This window comes from Choloepus didactylus, chromosome 3 (assembly GCF_015220235.1).
Source record: "Choloepus didactylus isolate mChoDid1 chromosome 3, mChoDid1.pri, whole genome shotgun sequence".
Classification (NCBI taxonomy): domain Eukaryota; kingdom Metazoa; phylum Chordata; class Mammalia; order Pilosa; family Megalonychidae; genus Choloepus; species Choloepus didactylus.
In genome coordinates, this window is record NC_051309.1 from 112,769,310 (window position 1) to 112,792,239 (window position 22,930).

Here is a 22,930-nt window from a genome sequence, read left to right on the forward strand (position 1 = left end):
TGAACCAATAAAGTCTTCATTTCAATTTTTAAAAATCATTTAATGCCCATTCGATGCTTAACACAGTGGGGGTTAAAGTAGAGGTGGATGACGTGTCTTCTCCTGAGGCACTACATGAAATGAGCACCATTACATAAGGGGTGGTGAATAAGGAAAGAAATCAAGTATGAAAAAGCATAATGGGCAAATTAACATTTAAATGGAAAGTTCCAGATGTGGAAGAATTCTCTTGTTTTAGGATTTTAAAGAATATGTCCTTGATTTTCCCTTTTCACTTGATTTCACATTTCTTGAAAATTTTATTTTATTGTCAATATAGAGAAATGTGCATCCCCATTCAGTGATACCAAGAGTCAGTTTACAATTTGGAAATGAAGAGCAAATTTTGTTGTTCTTTGTATTGGTCAGAGTGGGCCTTTGTGACTTATTCCTCATCCCCAGCAGAGTTTAGCAGAAGCAGGAAATGATCTGATGTATTTATTGTATTTTGTGGAGGAATGTTGGAGAATGCAAGAGAACGGGAACCTGTGATTAGAATATGCCTCCAGACTCTTGTTTCATTTCTTCTAAAGGAATTGTGCTTGGCCTGTTATGTGGGGGAGAATTTGAGAGGGACTTGGACCCACATCTGAAACTCCAAATCAGAAAAGATGACTCAGCTACAGGAAATAGAAGGAAGACCAGAAATAAGAAAAGTCTATGGAATAGGGCACATAGTACCTAATAAATACTTTTTAGTTCAAACACTTAAAGTGTTAAGCCAAGTCTAGTAGAGGATTCTGCATACACATGGACTTTGAGTAGAGATGGATATTTCACTTACTCTTTTCGTAATGACAATTGTATCTGATGAGACTATTAAAAGAAAGTAACAATTATGGGAACAAATTCTAAGAAATTCTATAATGAAGCATCTGACCATAAAATTAATTTAGTTATATGCTGGTCAAATCAAGCTTCTTTTATCTACAGTAATATGCATTGTGCATTTCTTACCATGAGCATGAAAACAGATATGACTGTGATCCTGATGGCAGTTTTACATTAGGGACTCATCTATTAACAAAATATTGTTACGGAGTGTTCCAGTTTGCACTATGAAAAATACCAGAAATGGATTGGCTTTTATAAAGGGGATTTATTAGATTATAAATTTAAAATTCTAAGGCCATAAAACTGTCCAAACCAAGGCATCAACAAGAGGATACCTTCATTGAAGGAAGACCAATTTCATCTGGAACACCTCTGTCAGCTGGGAGGGCATGTGGCCAGCATCTGCTTGTCCTTTGCTCCCAGTTGTGTTTCAAAATGGCTTTCTCCAAAATGTCTCTGGGCTTCTGTCTCTCTTAACTTCTCTCTCTCAGCCTCTGTGCATCCTTGCTTACTATCCCAGGGCGTTTCTCTCTAAGCATCTGGGGGTCCTCTCTTAGCTTCTCCAGTGAAAATTCTGGGCTTCATCTCCAAACATCCTTCTGTCTGCATCTCCCAGTGTCTCCAAGAATCTGGGTCTGTGTTGATTCTTAGTTTCTCCCAGGGGCAAACTTGAATGGGTGGGGTCACATCTCCATGGAAATAATTTAATCAAAATTTTCACTCACAGTTGGGTGAGTCACCTCTCCATGGAAACAATCAAATGGTTATACCCAAAAAGATTGGATTAAAAGATTATGGCTCACTCCCAGGGGTGTAAATCCCCCTGACAACGTGGGACATGACTCTTGGGGATGAGCCTGGACCCTGGCATCGTGGGATTGAGAAAATCTTCTTGACCAAAAGGGGAAAGAGGAATGAAACAAAATAAAGTTTCAGTGGCTGAGAGATTTCAAATGGAGCCGAGAGGTCACTCTGGATGGTATTCTTATGTGCTATTATATAGATATCCCTTTTTAGTTTCTAGTGTGTTTGAATGGCTAGAGGGAAATACCTGAAGCTATGGAACTGTAGCCCAGTAGCCTTAATTCTTGAAGACAATTGTATAACTATGTAGCTTACACAGTGTGACTGTGTGATTGCAAAAACCTTGTGACTCACACTCCCTTTATCTAGTATATGGACAGATGAGTAGAAATATGGGGATAGAAATTAAATGAAAAATAGGGTGGGATGGAGGATGGAATGTTTTGGGTGTTCTTTTTTACTTTTACTTTTATTTTTTTGGAGGAAGGAAAATGTTCAAAAATTGATTGTGGTGATGAATGCACAACCATATGATGGTATTGTGAACAACTGATTATATACTATGGATGATTGTATGGTATGTGAATATATCTCAATAAAACTGTATTTTTAAAAAAAGATCATGGCTCTGAGGTCCATAACAGTTTCAAACAAGCACACTGAGTATGGCTTGAATGCTAGCACTATTTCAGCTAGCTACATAGCTGTTTCACAGCTTTATAGTTTGTTTTTTTTTCCCCTCAGCGATAAGGAATGTTTTCAACACATGCTGTACATATCTCTCTTTGATTTGTACTACTGATGCCTATGGATCAGTAGTTGTAAACTTGTTTTTAGATCAAGAATGCCTTTGAGAATCTGATGAAAGTTATGCAATTTCTTCCCAAGAATGTACAAGATTCTTATAGATAATTTTTTATAGTTCATACCCCTGAAGTCACTTTCCAGACTCCAAGTTAGAAGCTCTCCTCTTAAAAATAATTGTCATTGTTGCCTGTTCTGGTTTACTAATGCTGCCTTTTTGCAAAATACCAGAAATGGATTGGCTTTTATAAAGGGAGTTTATTTGTTTACACAGTTACAGTCTTAAGGCCATAAAGTGTCCAAGGTAACACATCAACAATTGGGTACCTTCACTGGAGGATGGCCAATGGCGTCCAGAAAACCTCTGTTAGCTGGGAAGGCACGTGGCTGGCATCTGCTCCAAGTTCTGGTTTCAAAATGGCTCTCTCCCAGGATGTTCCTCTCTAGGCTGCAGCTCCTCTTCAAAGTGCCACTCTCATTTGCTCTTGGGGTGTTTGCCCTCTCTTAACTTCTCCAGAGCAAGAGTCTGCTTTCAACGGCCGTCTTCAAAATGTCTCTGTAAGCTGAAGCTCCTCTCTCAGCTCCTGTGGGTTCTTCAAAGTGTCCCTCCTGACTGTAGCAAGCTTGCTCCTTCTATCTGAGCTTATATAGTGCTCCAGTAAACTAATCAAGGCCCAGGCTGAATGGGTGGGGCCACACCTCCATGGAAACTATCCAATTAGAGTCATCATCCACAGTTGGGTGGGTCACATCTCCATGGAAACACTCAAAGAATTACAATCTAATCAACACTAATATGTCTGCCCACACAAGATTGCATCAAAGGTAATGGTGCTTTGGGGGACATAATACATTCAAACCAGCATGCTGCTTTTCAGGAAGTCTGGTAAAATACTAGTTTTACTCAGTGTTGCTCAGCTCCATCCTGGGCAGTCCTTGTGCTGTCCTCAGCAAACCATGTGGTGGTGGGAGGGTAGGACTGAATTTGAGGCTGACTTTCTCTCTGAAATAAAAATAGGAAATAACTTATTTATTCATCCATCTATTAAACAAATACTGATTAGGCTAGAAAGTACTGTTCTAGGCACTGGAGGGACACGACATATAAAATAATCAAATGATATGAAGAAGCACAGAAGTATTCTTGACACTGTTTATTTGAAAACCAGAGACTCCAAATATTAAAAAGATAAAATTATACTAGTTATATTTATTTATAGTGAATGAGATGTTGAATAAAAAATGCCTTATAATTTGTAAAATGTTCTTCAAATATAATTTTTATTTTTACCTTGATGTTGGAAACTGGAGCCAGTGAGAATCATGGTGAACAAAGGACTTCCATACAGAAAATAGGAAATAGGATTTACAAACTTCACAGACATCCCAAAACAAACTGGATCCAAACCAGAAGAATAAATTGCTTATAAGATTGTTAAATATCATAAGGTACTTTAGGAACTTTGGCAGCGCAAATTGATATTTAGCAGATATCTTGTTCAAATATAAAGTTTAAGAAAGCCAGTTATAAAAATATAGTTCAAAAACACATTTTAACTGCAGAATATAGGTGGGCCCATTTTCTCCTTTTGAAGTGTTTTTATCAAAAACGGATGTTGGATTTTGTCAAATGCTTTTTCAGCATCTATTGAGATGATCAATTGATTTTTCCCTTTTGACTTGTTAATGTGTTGTAATACATTGATTGATTTTCTTATGTTGAACCATCCTTACATGCCTGGAATGAACCCCACTTGGTCATGGTGTATGATTTTTTTAATGTGTCTTTGGATTCGATTTGCAAGTATTTTGTTGCGGATTTTTGCATCTATATTCATTAGGGAGATTGGCCAGCAGTTTTCCTTTTTTGTAGCATCTTTGCCTGGTTTTGGTATTAGATTGATGTTAGCTTCATAAAATGAGTTAGGTAGTGTTCCATTTTCTTCAATGTTTTGAAAGAGTTTGAGTAAGATTGGTGTCAGTTCTTTCTGGAAAGTTTGGTAGAATTCCCCTGTGAAGCCATCTGGCCCTGGGCATTTATTTGTGGGAAGATTTTTGATGACTGATTGGATCTCTTTGCTTGTGATGGGTTGGTTGAGGTCTTCTATTTCTTCTCTGGTCAGTCTAGGTTGTTCATATGTTTCTAGGAAATTGTCCATTTCTTCTACATTATCCAGTTTGTTGCCATACAGTTGTTCATAATATCCTCTTATAATTTTTTTAATTTCTTCAGGATCTGCAGTTATGTCACCTTTTTCAATCATTATTTTGTTTATATGGGTCTTCTCTCTTTTTGATTTTGTCAGTCTAGCTAGGGGCTTGTCAAACTTGTTGATCTTCTCAAAGAACCAACTTTTGGTGATATTTATCCTCTCTATTGTTTTTTTGTTCTCTATGTCATTTATTTCTGCTTTAATCCTTGTTATTTCTTTTCTTCTACTTGGTTTAGGATTGGTTTGCTGTTCATTTTCTAGCTTCTTCAGTTGATCCATTAGTTCTTTGATTTTGGCTCTTTCTTCCTTTTTAATATATGCGTTTAGTGCTATAAATTTCCCCCTTAGCACTGCTTTTGCCGCATCCCATAGGTTTTGGTATCTTGTGTTCTCATTTTCATTCGTCTCTATATATTTAGCAATTTCTCTTGCTATTTCTTCTTTAACCCACTGATTGTTTAGGAGTGTGTTGTTTAACCTCCAGGTATTTGTGAATTTTCTAAGTCTCTGATGGTTATTGACTTCTAATTTTATTCCACTGTGGTCAGAGAATGTGCTTTGAATAATTTCCCATTTTCTCATAGGGAAATTATTTCATAAAAATCATCATCCAGGGAAAAATAGGCCAAAGCTCCCAGAAACTTTCGCATGTGGCAAAATGTGTTATGGTAAATTTTCTAACAATAATGTTAAAAACCTAACTTTGAGCATTACCAGGAAACAGAGAGAACACACAAATTAATCACAGAAAATATATATTTCTATATGTGTTGGTTTCCTAGAACTACCATAACAAATTTTCACAAACTTGATTGCTCAGAACAATAGACATTTATTCACAGATCTGAATAAAGCTTTAGCTTTACACAACTAGAAGTCCTATGAAGGTGTGGCAGGGCCCTGTTCCTTCTGCAGGCTTAGGGAAGGCTCCTTCCTTGTCTCCTCCTAGCTTCTGGTGTCTTCTGGCAGTTGGTGGCATTCCCATCATTGCCTCCATCTTCATGTGACTTTCTTCTCTTTGCCTTCTTTTCTGCCACTGTATTATAAAGTCACCCATCATTGAATTTAAGGCCCATTCTAATTCAGATGATTTCATCTTTAGATCCTTAATTTAATTACATCTGCAAAAACCCTTATTCCAAATAAGGTTGCCTTCTGAGGTTCTGACTGGATGTATCTTTCAGGGGCCACTATTCAGCCTACTATACTATCCATTGGAAAACACACACACACACACACACGTTTTTATTTAGATCATCTCACCTCTGGAAAGACTGGACAAATATTTTCTTATTTCAAAACTCATAAATTATTCCCATAAATTGGTAAACCAGAGAAATATGTGAAAGTGAAATCACAGATATTCCTATCCTGTAAAAGTTTCAAAATCTTCCATATAAAAATTCTCACACAAAGGCAAAGAATATTTGGTTAGCTCCTGAGTGAGAATATATGTGCTTATGATTAATACAATAGAACTTTCCAGTTGAATGCTATCTAGTATGCTGTAATTAAAGAGATCACAGGCATACCTTGGAGATATTGCAGTCTGGTTCCATTTATTTGCAATAAAGCAAATAGCACAATAAAGCCAGTCACATGAGTTGTTTGGTTTCCCAGTGAATATTAAGGTTATGTTTACAATATACCATAGACTGTTAAGGATGCAATAGCATTATGTCTAAAAAACCACTACACATACATTAATTAAAAATACTTCATTGCTAAAAAAAATGCTAACCATCATCTGAGCCTTCAGTGAGTCATAATCTTTTTGTTGGTGGAGGGTTGTGCCTTGATTTTGATGGCTGCTGACTTATCAGCGTAGTGATCACTGAAATTTGGGGTAGCTGTGGCAACTTCTTAAAATAAAGCTATAATGAAGTTGGCTGCATTGATTGACTCTTCCTTTCAAGAAAGATTTCTCTGTAGCATGTGTTGTTGTTTGATATCATTATACCCAGAGTAGAACTTCTTTCAAAATTGGAGTCAATCCTCTCAAACCCTGCTTCTGCTTTATCAACTAGGTTTATATAATATTCTAAATCCTTTATTGTCATTTCAACAATTTTCACAGCCTCCTCACCTGGAGTAGATTCCATTGCAAGAAACCACTTTCTTGCTCATCATAAGAAGCAACTCCTCATCTGCTCGTTTTCTCATGAGGTTGCAGCTGTTCAGGCACATCTTCAGGTTCCACTTCTAATTCTAATTTTCTTGCCATTTCCACCACATCTGCAGTGACTTCCTCCACTGAAGTCTTGAACCCATCAAAGTCATCCATTAGAATAACTTCTTCCATACTTCTGTTAATGTTACTATTTTGACCACTTCCTATGAATCATGAATGTTTTTAATGACATCTAGATTGGGGAATCCTTCCCAGAAGGTTTTCAATTTCCTTTGCCTAGATCCATCTGAGGAATCACTATCCATGGCAGCTATAGCTTTACAAAATGTATTTCTTCAACAATAAGATTTGAAAGTCAAAATGACTCCTTGATCCATGGGCTGCAGGCATAAAAACAACATTCAGCTCATATTACATTTCCATTACAGCTCTTGGGTGACAGTTGCATTGTCATTGAGCAGAAATATTTTGAAAGGAATCTTTTTTTTCTGAGTGGCGTGTCTCAACAGTGGGCATAAAATATTCAGTAAACCATGTTGTAAAGAGATGTGCTGTCATCCAGGCTTTGTTGTTCCATTTCTAGAGCACAGGTAGAATAGGTTTTAACATAATTCTTAAAGGCCCTAGGAGTTTCAGAATGGTAAATGAGAATTGGATTCAACTTAAAGTCACCAGCTGTGTTAGCCCCCAACAAGAGAGTCAGCCTGTCCTTTGAAGCATTGCCTTCTCTCTAGCTATGAAAGTCTTAGATGGCATCTTTGTCCAATAGAAGGCTGTTTTGCCTACATTGAAAATCTTTTGTTTGGTGTAGCCACCTTCTTCAGTGATCTTCTGGATAACTTGCTGCAACATCTACATGATTCACCTTGCACTTTTATGTTATGGAGATGGCTTCTTTCCTTAAACCTCATGAACTAACCTCTGCTAGCTTCAAACTTTTCTTCCACAGCTTCCTTATCTCCCTCAGCCTTCTTAGAATTGAACAGAGTTAAGGCCTTGTTCTGGATTAACCTTTGGCTGAAGGGAATATTGTGGCTGATTTGATCTTCTATGCAGACACTAAAACTTTCTCATGTCAGCAATAAGGATGTTTCACTTTCTTATCATTCATATGTTCACTGGTGTTTTAGTTTCCTAGGCTGCTCAAAGCAGATACCATGAAATGGGTTGGCTTTAAACAATGGGAATTTATTAGCTTACAGTTTGAGGCTGTGAGAATGTCCAAGTCAAGGTATCATCATGGTGATGCTTTCTTCCCAAAGACCAACTGCTGTCAGTCCATGGCTCCTCTGTCACTTGGCAAGGCACATGGTGGTGTCTGGTGGTTTCTCCCTTCTCTTCTAGGTTTCCTTGTTTTTAGCTTTTTGCTTCCATGAGTTTCTCTCTCTTTCTCTGTGTGTTCATTCCATTTATAAAGGCCTCCAGTAATAGGATTAATGAGGTGGGTCACACCTTAATGGAAGTAGCTACATCAAAAGATCTTACTTACAATAAATAGGTTTATACCCACAGGAATGGATTAGATTTAAGAACATGTTTTTTTTCTGGGGTACATACAGTTTCAAACCACAACTGGAGTAGCATTTTTAATTTCCTTCAAGAACTTTTCCTTTACATTCAGAACTGGGCTAACTGGTGCAAGAGGCCTAGCTTTTAGCCTATCTTGGCTTTCAACATGCCTTCCTCACTAAGCTTAATGACTTCTAGCTTCTGATTAAAAGTGAGAAGCGTGTTACTGTTCCTCTCCCTTGAACACTTTGCTGCCATTATAGGGTTATTAACTGGCCTAATTTCAATATTGTTGTGTCTCAGGGAAAACAGAATCCTGAAGAAAGGGAGAAAGATGGGAGAACAGCTGGTTGGTGGAGCAGTCAGAACACACAATGTTTAGTCAGTTAACTTATAAACATATATGGATGCAGTTTGTGGCACCCCAAAACAATTACAATAGTGTAAGGCAAGTAATTTTATTTGTGAAAACCTTGCCTCCCTCACTTGTTATGACTGATTTCCCCTTTGTTCCTGTGGGAATGAGGAATGCCTAACCCATCATTAGTCTTCTATGAACAGGGAGTATTGGGTGCATAGAGCATTACCAGTACATGGGGTTGATACAGAAAGAAACAGGTATGGGGTAAAGACAGCATATGAATTAGATGTAGAAACCTAGTCTTAAGACTATGAGGAGTATCTGCATAAAGACTATGGGAAACAATGTTAGGAAAGGATATGCACATTCCACTGAATACCTCCCAAGCTGTGATTTATTATGCCCCTGCTGGTATTGTGCTTTCTTGTTCTTTTCCTATATATACTGCTGCATATCCCACTTGAATAGTGGAGTGCTACTTGGAGTCCAGCTGCCACCCTGGACCATGTCTCCTGAATGTAAGTTTCCCTAAGTAAATGTTTGTGTGATTTGTCTGTCTTCCTGAGGTGTTCTTTGGGATCCAGAGCAAAAGTGGTAAAACCCTGGGATCAGAGGCTGTGTTTCTAGCAGCACAGCTGAAAAATCAAAGATCACTGATCATAGATCACCATAACAGATACAATAATAATAATGAACAAGTTTTAAATATTGCAAGAATTACCAGAATGTGATATGGAGAAATGAAGTGAGCACATACTGTTGGAAAAAATGGTGCTGACAGTCTTGCTTGACACAGGGTTGCCACAAACCTTCAATTTATAAGAAATGCAATATCTTCAAGCCTCACTTTACTATAAAATGTGAATCTTATCTCCATTTAGAGGTATTAAGCTGTATGATCAAGATATAGCTCTATTGTAAATGACATAAACCTAAATCAAACTGGTTTAAAAAGGGAAATTATTGAATCATGCATGTATGTAAGAAGTCCAGAGGGTGGGACTATCTTTGAAATGCCATGGCTTTAAAGGATGATATTTTTTTCTTGCCCTTTCTCTCTAGCTCAGCCCTCCTCCATCTCATGGTTCTGATTCTGGGACAGGTTTCCTCCATGTAGTTAGGTCAATGTGGCATAGCCATAGACATCTTCAGGGTTACATCATTCCAGTTTAGTGACCCCAGACTCAGGGAAAAGATGGCATCCAGGTATCCAATTTCACAGATTGGCCAGGATTGGGTCACCTGGATTTTGGGGGGGGGGGGGGGTCAGTATTATGGCCAAGGGGATGAGAAACCTTGCTAGACTAGGCCCACATCATTTGCTACTGTGGTTGAGGGTGTGGTGGGATGTCTTGGCTGGTGGTCACAGAACAAAGTAAGTTAAGTCAGCAATGTCGGGATCAAATCCATGAAAGCATTAACAATGAGTTCTCAATAATAACAGTGAACATTTTCTATGTTGAATTTTGTGGGTATTCTCAAAGTATTGATAATGAACTTTCAAAATGCATGTTTAAAGATCCCTGATGTTTTTCTGAGGGATCCTAAGGTAAAATTATTGTTTCCTCTGGCTTATATATGACTTTTGGAACTTCCCTTTTAACACATTTAAAAACATAGCTGTTAGGAGTGGATTAACTATGACATTTGGAAATATCAGAGGTAACTTTGGCTGTGGCAGTACTGGCCAAAGCATCACACCTATACAAAATACTATTTCTGGATAGCTTGAGTGCTCATGATGTTGCTAGACATACTTTTTCTGACCTGTTTCAGCAAATAGGTTTTAGCACTGAAGCAATCCACTTCTTACTAGGCAATTATCATCAGAAAATGCCACTGCATAAATTGTAAGATATAAAAAGTCAGGGAGATCTGATTAGTGGCTGATTTAGAAGAGGAGAGCTTATTCAAGGCAGAGCAGAGTACTGGGAATCAATGACTCATACCCTGTTTTTTTTTTTAAATTAATTTATTTTTAATTGTGGTAAAATATACATAACATAAAAATAATTTTAACCATTTTAAGTGGATAAATCTTTGACATTAAGTATACTTACAATGCTGTGTAATTTTCATCTATCCATTTCCAGACTATTTTAATCATTCTAAAGCAAAATTCATCTGTATTTAGCAATAACTCCCCCTTCCTCCCTCCCATCACTCTTGGTAACCAGTATTCTGCTTTCTGTCTCTATGAATTTGCTTATTCTAAGAATTTCATATAAGAGAAATCATACAATATTTGTCTTTTTGTGTCTAACTTATTTCACTCAACACGATATCTCCAAGGCTTATCTGTGTTATAGCATGTGCCAGCACTTCACTTGTTTTTATGACTCAATATTCTGTTGTATGGATGTATCACATTTTGTTTATCCATTCATCTGTTAATGGACACTTGAGTTTCTTTCACCTTTTGGCTATTGTGGATAATGCTGGGATGAACACTGGTGTACAAATATCTGTTGAAGTCCCTGCTTTTCAATTTTTCTGGGTCTTTACTTAAGAGTGGAATTGCCAGGTCATATGGTAATTCCATGTTTAATTTTCTGAGGACCTGTCAAACTGTTTTCCACATTGGCTGCACCATTTTACATTGCCACCAACAATGTACAAAGGCCCTTATTTCTCCACATCCTTGCTAACACTTATTATTTTTAATTTTTTAAATAATAGCATCCTAGTGGGTGTGAAGTGGTATCTTGTAGTTTTAATTTGCACTTCTCTAACAGCTAATGATGTTGAACATCTTTTCATATGCTTATTGCCCATCTGAATATCTTCTTTGGAAAACATCTTTTCAAATCCTTGACCCATTTCTTAATTGGGTTGTTTGTCTTTTTGTTGCTGAGTTGTAGGACTCTTTTTATATTCTGGATGTTAAATCCTTATTAGATACATAGATACCAAATGTTCTCTCACATTCTTTTAGGTTGTCTTTTCACTTTCTTGATAATGTCCTTTGAAGCATAAAGTTTATAATTTTGAGGAAGTCCACTAATTTTTTTTTTACTAGAGAAACTGGGTTTACAGAACAATTGTGAATAAAATACAGGTTTCCCATATACTACCCTATTTTTAACACCTTGCATTGATGGGATACATTTGTTACAATTGATGAAAGCACAGTTTTATAAGTGTATTATTAACTATAGTCTGCAGTTTAACTTAGGATTCATTGTGTAGTGCATTTTCATATGCAATTATCATAAATGTAACCTAAATTTTCTCTTTTTAACCACATTCAGAAATATTTTTCCATGCTGTTAATTATGTTCACAATGTTGTGCTACCATCATCACCATCCATCACCAAAGCATCTCAATAGTTCCAAATAGGAACTCTGTAAATTTCAAGCCTTCTAACTACTTATTCCCTATCCCCACCCTGCCCTCTGGTAACCTATATTCTAGATTCTCATGCTATGCATTTATGTATTCTAATTATTTCATATCAGTGAGATCATACGATATCTGTCTTTTTGTGTTTGGCTTATTTCACTCAACATGATGTCTTCAAGTTTCATCCATGTTGTCACATGTATCTGAACTTCATTCCTTTTTACAGCTGAATAATATTACATTGTATGCATATACCACATTTTGTCTGCCCATTCATCGGTCGATAGACATGTGGATTCCTTTCACCTTTTGGCAATTGTAAATAATGCCACTCTGAATATCAGTGTACAAATGTGTTTGAGTTTCTGCTTTCAATTCTTTTGTGATTATACCTTGAAATGGGATTGCTGGGTCTAATAGTAATTTATATTTAACTTTCTGAAGAATCGCCAAACTGTCTTCCACAGTGGCTGCACCAATTAACATTGCCACCAGCAATGAATGAATGTCCCTTTTTCTCCACATCCTCTCCAAGATTTGTAGTTTTCTGTGTTTTTTTTCTCTATTAGTAACCATTCTGGTGAGTGTGAAATGATATCACATTGTGGTATTGATTTGATTTTCCCTGATGGCTAATGATATTGAGAATCTTGTCATGTGTTTTGGGCTATTTATATTTTCTTCTTTGGAGAGATGTCTACTCAATTATTTTGCCCATTTTTAAATTGGGTTGTTTGTCTTTTTGTTGTTAAGTTGGAGGATGTCTATATATTCTGTCACTGTGAGGTAGGGGTTCTCCTTCATTCTTTTGCAAATGGTGATCCAGTTTTCCCAACACCATTTGTTAAAGGGACTACTCTTTCCCAATTGAGTGGTTTTTGGCACCTTGTGAAAAATCATTATGCGAGGGTTTATTTCTGAGCTCTCAATTCAATTCCATGGTCTATATGTCTGTTCTTGTGCCAGTACCATACTGTTTTGATTACTGTTGCTTTGTAATAACTTTTAAGATTGGAGTGTGAGTCCTCCAACTTCTGCAAATTGCTTTGGTTAGAATTGACATCTTAAAAATATTTAGTCTTCTAATCCATGAACACAGAAGGTCCTTCCATTATTTAGGTCTTCTTTGATTTCTTTTGCAATGTTTTGTAGTTTTTGTGTAAAGGTCCTTTACACCTTGTTTATTTTTATTTCTACATATTTGATTCTTTTATTTGCAACTGTAAATGGAAATTTTTTTCTCGACTTCTCCCAAATTTTTATTGTTAGGGGATAGAAACACTATTGATTTTAGGGTGTTGATGTCATACTCTTCCACTTTTCTGAATCCATTTATTAGCTCCATAAGCTTCATTGTGCATTTTTCAAGATTTTCTGCATATAGGATTGTATAATTTGCAAATAGAAAAGATTTTGCTTCTTTCTTTTCAATTTGGATGCCTTTTATTTCTTTTTCTTGCATAATTGTTCTGGCAAGAATGTCCAGTATAATAACAGTGGTGACAGTGGGCATCCTTGTCTTGTTCCTTACCTTAGAGGGAAAGCTTTCAGTCTTTCACCATTAAGCAGGATGTTAGTTGTGGGTTTTTCATATATGTCCTTTATATTACTGAGGAAATTTCCTTCTATTTTCAGTTTTCTAAATGTTTTTATCAAGAAGTTGTGCTAGATTTTGTGACGTGCCTTTTCTGCATTAATTGGGATAATCATGTGTTTTTTCCCATCATTCTGTTAATGTTGTATATTACATTAATTTGTTTTCTCATTTTGAACCAACCCTGCATATCAGGGATAAATCAATTTGATCATTGTGTATAATTTTTTCAGTGTGCTGTTGGATTTGATTTGCTAGTATTTTGTTGAGGAATTTTGTATCTATATTCATAAGAGGTTTTGGTCTGTAATTTTCTTTTCTTGTGGCCTCGTGGAACACATTAGTGTTCCCTCCTCTTCCAGTTTTGTAGGAGTTTGAGCAAGATTGGTGTTAATTTTTCTTGGAATGTTTGATATAATTTCCCTGTGAAACCATCTATTCCTAGGCTTTTCTTTGTTGGGAGGTTTTTGATTACTGATTCAATCTCTTTACTAGCTATTATTTTGTTGAGCTCTTCTATTTCTTCTTGAGTCAATGTAGGTAGTTTTTGTGTTTCTAAGAATTTGTCCATTTCATTTAGGTTATTTAATTTATTGGCACAGAGTTGGTTATAGTATCCTCTTACAGTCCTTTTTATATAGTAGGGTCAGTAGCAATGTCCCCCTTTTCATTTCTGATTTTATTTGTTTTCTCTCTGCTTTTTTCCTTGCCAGTCTAGCTAAAAGTTTGTAAATTTTATTGACGTTTTCAAAAACCAACTTTGGTTTTGTTGGTTCTCTTTTTTGATTCTCTATTTCATTTATCTGCACTTTAATCTTTGTTATTTCCTTCCTTCTTCTTGCTTTGGATTGAGTTTGTTATTCTTTTTTCTAGTTTTTCCAGTTTTGAGGTTAGGTCTCTGATTTGAAATTTTTCTTCTTCTTCTTCTTTTTAATGTAACCACTGCCTTTGCAGTATGTTTTAATTTCATTTTCAATCACCACAAGATATTTCCTGATTTACCTTGTAGTTTCCTCTTTAACCCATTCATTGTTTAAGAGTACATTGTTTAATTTCCACATCTTTCTGATGTTTCCATTGCTCCCTCTGCTATTGATTCCATTGTGCTCACAAAAGAGACATTGTATGGTTTCAATATTTTTGAATTTATTGAAACCTATTTTTGTCTATCCTAGAGGATGAACTATGTGCACTCTACTTCTAGAGTATTCTTTTGTTGGATTAAGTTTTCTATTTATGTCTGTTAGGTCTAGTTGGTTTAAGGTATCATTCAAGCCTTGTCTTTATTTATTTATTTTCTGTCAAGATGTCCTTTCCATTATTAAAAGTGGTGTATTAAAGTCTCCTACAGTCAATGTAGAACTATTTCTCCCTTCAAATCTGTTAGTATTTATTTTATATTAGTATTTAATAATAGATGTTAGGTGCTTATATTTTTATAATTATTACATCTTCTTGCTAAATTGACCCCTTTATGAGTTTATAATCATCTTTGTACCTCATAACTCTTTTTGACTTAAAAGTCTATTTTACATGACATTAGTATAGATACTTTAGTTCTCTTTTGGTTACTACTTGCATGATATATATATATATATATATATATATATATATATATATATATATAGTTAGCTTTTTTTTAAATCTATTTTGCCTTTCTCTGCCTTTTGACTGGAGAGTTTAATCCATTTAGATTATATACATCTTTGTACATTATATATCCAAAACTATAGATTTCTCATTACTTTATTAGCGCCTGTAGGAAGGAAAAAGTGGAGTTACATACCAAGAAATACTATACAACAGTACTGGCATTTATAATTACCCAAATGGTTATCTTTATCAGGGGTCTTTATTTCTTTATGACTAGTGTCTTTTCTTTTCAATCTGAAGAACTTCCTTGAGCATTGCTTGTAGGGCAGGTCTTGTGGTGATGAACTCCCTCAGCTTTTGTTTATCTGGGAATGTCTTAATCTCTCCATTTTTTGAAAGAAAGTCTCATCAGACAAGATTCTTGGGGGGTAGTTGTTTTCTTTCAGCACTTTAATTGTTTCAACCCACTGTCTTCTTGTCCTCATAGTTTCTTATGAAATATTGGTACTCAATTTAATTGGGCCTCCTTTGTACATAACACAATATTTTTCTCTTGCAGTTCTCAGAACTCTCTCCTTGTCCTTTGTATTCGACAGTTTGACCAATATATGATGGGGTGTATTTTTATTCATATTTATCCTGTTTGGTATTCTCTGGGCTTCTTGGATGTGCATATTCATGTCTGTTGCTGAGTTTGGAAAGTTCTCTGTTATTTTTCCTTTTAATATTCCTTCTGCCCCTTTCTCTCTTTTTTCTCCTTCTGGGATTCCTAGCATGTGTACATTGGTACACTTCAGGGTGTTCCAGAGGTCTCTCAGGCTATTTTACTTTTAATACTTCTTTTATCTTTCTGACCTTCAGCCTGACTCATTTCAATTGTCTTGTCCTAGAGTTCACTGATTCTTTCTTCTGCCAGCTCCAATCTCCTGTTGAAACTCCTGGGAATTTTTATTTCAATTACTGTGGTCTTCAACTCTAATAGTTCTGTTTTCTTCCTTTTAAAAATTTCTATCTCTTTACTAAGATTCTCATATTACCCATTCATTGTTTTCCTGTATCCTTTAGGACTTTCTCTGTATTTTCCTTTGTCTTTTTGAGCATATTGAAGATCACTTTAAGTTCTTTGTTCTGTATGTCCACAAATTGGTCTTCATTGTTGGTGTTTTCTGGATTTTTATCCTCTTGCTTTGGATAGGCCACCATTTCATGTTTCTTTGTCTTGTACTCTTTTGTTGCACACCATGCATTTTATTTTTTTAATTTTATATTGAAATAAATTCAAACGTACAGGAACAGTTGCAAAGACAATACAAACCCCATATGCAGAACTCCAGCATACCCCAACCCCCCTCCCCCAATACACTGATCCACCAGCTTTAACATCCTGTCACACCACCATTTCCTTCTTTCCTGCCCTCCCTCCCTCCCTATAATCCATCATCTATTGCTCTGTCTTCTGAACATGAGAGCAAGCTGCACACATCCTTGAACAAACAAAATAATTCACATATATATTTCCCATGAACAAGAACATTCTTTTATGCAATCCCATTAAGTGCAGCTAAGAAGTTCAAGAAATTCAACATTGATACAAAGCTTACATTCTATATTTACTTTTTTCCCTTTCTTTTGTCCCAACTGTGTCCCTTTGAGCCTCCTCCATCCTCATATCCCATCCAGGATCATTCTTGGCATTTAATTGTCATTATCAATTTAAACTGTCTTTTTTTTTTTTCAGTTGTGGAAACATATATACAGCCTAAATCTTCCCATTTCACCCCCTCCCTAACCTTCCATTAGTGGGATTAATCACATTTAGAATGTTGCAATGCTATCACCTTCTTATCATCCATTACTAGAAATTTCCCTTCACCCCAAACAGAAACCCTGCACTCATTTCTTAACACCCCATTGCCCCTTCCCCCACTTCTCATAACCCATACTCTATTTTTCATCTCTATGGTCATATTCTCTGATACTTTCTTTGTATTTACCGTGGGGCTTAAATTTAACCTCTTAAATCTATAACAATCTTGTTTTTCTTTGATACCAACTTAACTTCAATAGGACACATAAACTATGTTCCTATACTCCTCCATTCCCCTACCTTTATGTAGTTCTTGTCAAAAATTACATATTTTACGTTGAGTCCAAAACCACTGATTTATCATTACACTTTATGTATTTTAGATCCTGTAGGCAGTAAATAGTGGATTTACACATCAAAAATATAGTAGTATTGGTATTTATATTTACCATGTGATCTTTACTGGAAATCTTTATTTCTTCTTGTGGTTTCAGTCAATTGTTTATTGTCCCTTCCTTTCAGCCTGCTCAATTTCCTTTAGCATTTCTTACAGGACTGACCTACTGGTGATAAAGTCCCTCAGCTTTTGATTATCCAGGAATGTTTTCATCTCCCCCTCATTTTTACCCCCAAGTTGTTTGTGAATTTTCTAAGTCTCTGATGGTTATTGACTTCTATTTGTATTCCACTGTGGTCAGAGAATATGCTTTGAATAAATTCAATGTTTTTTTTTAATTTACTGAGGCTTGTTTTATGTCCAAGCATATGGTCTATTCTGGAGAAAGATCCAAGATCACTATAGAAGAATGTGTGTCTTGTTGATTTGGGATATAATGTTCTATATATGTCTGTTAAATTTCTCTCTCTCTTTCCTTTCTTTGTTTCTCTGTCGGTAGGGCTCCCTTTAGTATCTGAAGTAGGGCAGGTTTTTTATTAGCAAAATCTCTCAGCATATGTTTGTCTGTGAAAAATTTAAGCTGTCCCTCAAATTTGAAGGAGAGTTTTGCTGGATAAAGTATTCTTGGTTGGAAATTTTTCTCTCTCAGAATTTTAAATATGTCATGCCATGGCCTTCTCGCCTCCATGGTGGCTGCTGAGTAGTCACTACTTAGTCTTATGTTGTTTCCTCTGTATGTGGTGAATTGCTTTTCTCTTGCTGCTTGCAGAACTTGCTCCTTCTGTTCAGTATTTGACAGTCTGATCAGAATATGTCTCGGAGTGGGTTTATTTGGATTTATTCTGTTTGGAGTTTGCTGGACATTTATGCTTTGTGTATTTATATTGTGTAGAAGTTTGGGAAGTTTTCCCCAACAATTTCTTTGAATACTCTTTCTAGACCTTTACCCTTCTCTTCCCCTTCTGGGACACCAATGAGTCTTAAATTTGGATGTTTTATTTTATCTATCTTATCTCCGAGATAATTTTTTTCAATTTTTTTCCCCATTCTTTCTTTTGTTCTTTCATTTTCCATTCTGTGGTCCTCGAAGGCATTGAGCCATTGTTCAACTTCCTCTAATCTTGTATCATGAGCATCCAGAGTCTTTTTAATTTGGCCAACAGTTTCTTTCATTTCCATAAGATCTTCTATTTTTTTTATTTACTCTTGCAATTTCTTCTTTAGGCTCTTCTAGGGTCTTCTTCATGTCCTTTATATTCTGTGCCATGCTCTTCTTCATGTCCTTTATGTCCTGTGCCATGCTCTCATTGCTTGACTTTAGTTCTTTGATTAATTGCACCAAGTACTGTGTCTCTTCTGATCTTTTGATTTGGGTGTTTGGGTTTGGGTTCTCCATATCATCTGGTTTTATCATATGCTTTAAGATTTCTGTTGTTTTTGGCCTCTTGGCATTTACTTTACTTGATAGGGTACTTTCTGGATATAAAAAGTACCAGTCTCTAATTTGTCAGATCCACAACTTGGTGTCATACACTTTCTCTAACTAGCCAGCAGATGGCGTCCATGAGTCACCTATTCTCCTCAAGTCACTTCTCCCCCAATTTTGTCTTTGTGGTGTGTGGAGATTGGATTCTTGTGGGGTTCAGTTGGTGCACTAAGTTTGGGTGTGTTTTTTGTGCCCTCTGCCCTGAATGTGGCACATGTGTCTGGGTGGTTAGGGAGGCAGGGCAGCTTTAATAATCAAACCCCCCAGGTGTTCCCAGAGATTTAAGGCTGTTGTAAGAGTCTAAGCTTTCATTTCAGTCTTGCTACAGATTATCTCTGCTGCTGACCCACAAGTCCTTGGTATTGGTGTAGGGTCCCTGGGATTTCCGAGCGGGTCCCCCTTCCCAGCCGTGCTTTTCCAGGACCTCTGCTGAGGGAAGGCTGTACCATGTCACAAGTTCATGCCAGCCCTCCAGGGAAGCCCTGGGCTGCTGGGCCATGCAGGGGCGTTCCTGGCCTGGTTTAAGATGGCTGAATGGGGCATGTTAATTTCCCCCTTTTCACATAGCTCCGCCTTCCCAGCTCCATGACAATTAGCTGTGTGTGCACTAAAGGCCACTGTCCACAGCTGATATCGTGGTGTGTGTGTGGTGCTGCGGGAAGTACTCCCCATCACATTGGGACCCTTGGCATGGCTCTGGGCTATAGCTCCAGCCCCAGGCAGGAGTGTTCCCAGCCTGCCGGGGAGATGGCTGCAAGGGGCACAGTTTCTTTCTCCTTTTGGCTCCCCTCTGCCCCCGGCCCTGAGACAATTGGCAGTGGGCTATCCTCCACGCCAGACACTGAGATGTTGGCACAACACACTCCTGCTGTGCTTTGCGCACAGTTCTCAGTGTTGTAACCACCGCCGCTCCTGGGTTTTTTTTTTTTTTTATTTTAAATTACTAGTCCATCTCCAAACACCAACCCATGGTTTCCCCACACTGCAGCATGGCTGCTGGACTTTCAGCTGGCTCACTCACTTGTTTCAGAATGCAGACTCCCGGTTTCACCAAATGCACAGTCCCTGTGGATTTAGCAGACCTTGTCTGGCTTGTGCATCACTGGAACTGGTGTTCTGGGTCACTTTCTGCCTTTTGTCTAGTATTTTTCATGGAGGTGTTTTTTTTGCCCTGTCTCACCTAGCCGCCATCTTAGGCTCTCCTTGCACATCATACATTTTGATGTTTTAAAATGTTAACTCTGGGACTTATTCCCTGACATGTCTGTTGCTTGATTTTGTAACCCACTGGTGATATGACAGAGATTTTCATGTCAGCCCTTCTATGAAGAAAGTCCCTCCAAGGTGAATGCAAAGTACAGAGTCTTCCCTGTCTTTTCTGGGCATGTGTCTTGTCCTGTGCTTATGCTTATTAATTTCTTTAGTGGCTCCCTGTTTACAGGAATTTCAATGTGCCCTCTATTTCCTCAGTGTTTAAAGCAGGTAAGCCTTTGCCCCAGGCTGTCTACCTCAATAATTTCTTACAATGCTTTCATTGTAATGTCAAGCTTCTTTATTCTGGAGAGCAAATTCTGACAAGTGAGAGAAGAGAGTTTCCTAAGCCAGTCTTTCCTAACTGGAATAAGCCCAGGAATCCAGGAAGGGGTTCAGGACCAACTCCTAACTGACCTGTGTAGGGAATCAGGAAGGGCACAGGAGCTTCTTCCATGGCTCCCGCTCACCCAAAGTTTGTTTTCTTGACCTGGCCTGGAAATGTAGCCCTTCAACTGCTTCCTGTAGCTTTGAGGAAGTGTAGTGTCTTTAAGTCTCCTCAACCACTTTTACTGGGGCAGACTAGAATAATGGCTGCCCTTAGAGCCAGGCCTCACAGTCATCTGAAGGTGCTAATTGACACCTGTGATCATTGAATGACTGTGCCCACACCTTATTTTGGGGAAGTGGATTTTTGCATCCCTTTCTGCCACCAGTGAGCTAGCCAGGGACCATACCCCATGGTGACCTGCTGTAAGAGTGGGTGCTGGTAACCACTGCATGGAGAAAGCAATTTACCAGTCTTTATCATAATTTACCAGCCTCTTCCTCCCACTCTTTTCTGGATGTTGTACAGTTTTCTACTGGACTCTGGAGTTTCAAAATAGTTGCTTCAGACATTTTCTTCCTGTTTAATAGCTTACTGATGGAGCAACCTAACCCTGGAGCTCCCTACTCTGCCATTTTCTCATAATCCTCCAAGGAAGTCCATTTTACCTATGTTTTCTTTTGTTGCCTGTGCTTATGGTGTAAAATCTAAAAATCCTTTGCCTACTACAAGGTCCTGAAGATATTTCCCTATGTTTTCTTCTAAGGGTTTTATAGTATTAGCTTTTATTTGTATGTCTTTGACCCATTTCAAGTTACTTTTTGTATATGGTGAGAGGTAGGGGTCCACATATATGCCCTGTTTTTCAGTCCTGGAGAAGTAACCTTATTATAGGGATTGACTTAAACAATGAGATGGTCATTGAGATTTTCCAAAATTCCAGATCTATTCAGTAGGAAGAGAAACATTTTGATGTTTGTTAAAATAAAATTTAATAACTGATAGATTTTTAAATATCAATTGTATTCCTGAACATAGATGTAAATTGAATTATCTAATAACTAATACTAATGACTACTTTTAGGGACCAGGTTCTGTGCCAAGTCCTTAAAAACCTAAGACTATTTAATTCTTCTAACAATTCTACAAAATATATATACTATAGTCATTCTCTGTACAAGTGAAGAACTTCTGCAGTAGTTTTGTTAATTTGCTAAAGTAGATTTAAGTAAATATTCTACCCTGTTAAAGTAGAAATGCAACTCATAACCAAGTCTATCTCAGTTTTCCATGTATTAGGCAAGGGCTCCTAGTAAGTGTCCCTGTATTGGATTTTAAGTAAACCTATAGTAGATACTTTCATAAAACAGTCATGTGATTCATCTGTAGGCTCACATTTTAATGTTCAAGAGTCTTTTGTCAGAGCTATTATAAGTTTGTTGCTCAATAAAATATAATTGTTGATATGGGTGATACCCATACATTTTGCTTCTCATTATAATCCAAGATGTAATGGTAGCCAGATGTTGGCTCCTTCCTTTTTCTTCAAGGTCTACTGTTCTTTGACCCAAGCCAAAGAAAGGGGAGGTAAGTTTTGAATCCTCCTATGGATATGTATTAAAATTCCACTGAATTCGAGGATCTAAGATGGTGGCATAGAGAGGAGTGGAAGCTAAGTAGTCCCCCTGGAACAGCTAAAAAAAACCAGAAACAACTAGCAAATAATCTGGAATAACTGCAGGGGGACAGATGTGACAGTCCACTCATCATACACCAACCTGATTTGGGAGGAATGCCCGAGATCACAGCATAAAATCTGTAAGTAAGAACTGCAGATCCAAATCAGGAGACCCCCTCCCCCCACAGCCTGAGCTACATAGCCTCGTGGTGCCAGAGAGGAGCTTTCTCCCAGCAAGCAAATATAGCTCAGCTGAGCTCCAACTGGGGTTTTAATGAGCGAGTGTGAACTGCTCACTAAGAGGTATGAAGCCCTAACAAGTAGACAGAGGCTTTGGGTGACAACTGACCTTGGAGAGCTGGAGGGTCACCCTGGACTAGCTCTGTTCCCTTTTCGACTCAGTGGAGAAAGCCTCAGCCATTTTTAGTTCCCAGCTCTGTGACCCAGACAAGGGTGTGGCACAGGCAGAGAGAGATCATTGAAATGCTAATGATCTCCTCCTAAGGCATGTATCTTCTCTAAGAGGAAAGGGGTGGGGCCCAGCTCTGCTACCTGCCTTCCATTCAGAACTTACACCAGGCAAGAATTATAGGCTAATCTTTGCATCAGGCTGGGAGTGCCCCTGCACAGCCCAGCGGCCCGGGGCTTCCCTTGAGGGACAACATGCACTAGTGACGTAGCACAGCCTTCCCTCAGCAGAGGTCCTGGAAGATCACAGCTGAGAAGGGGGGCCCTCTCGGAAAACCCAGGGATGCGA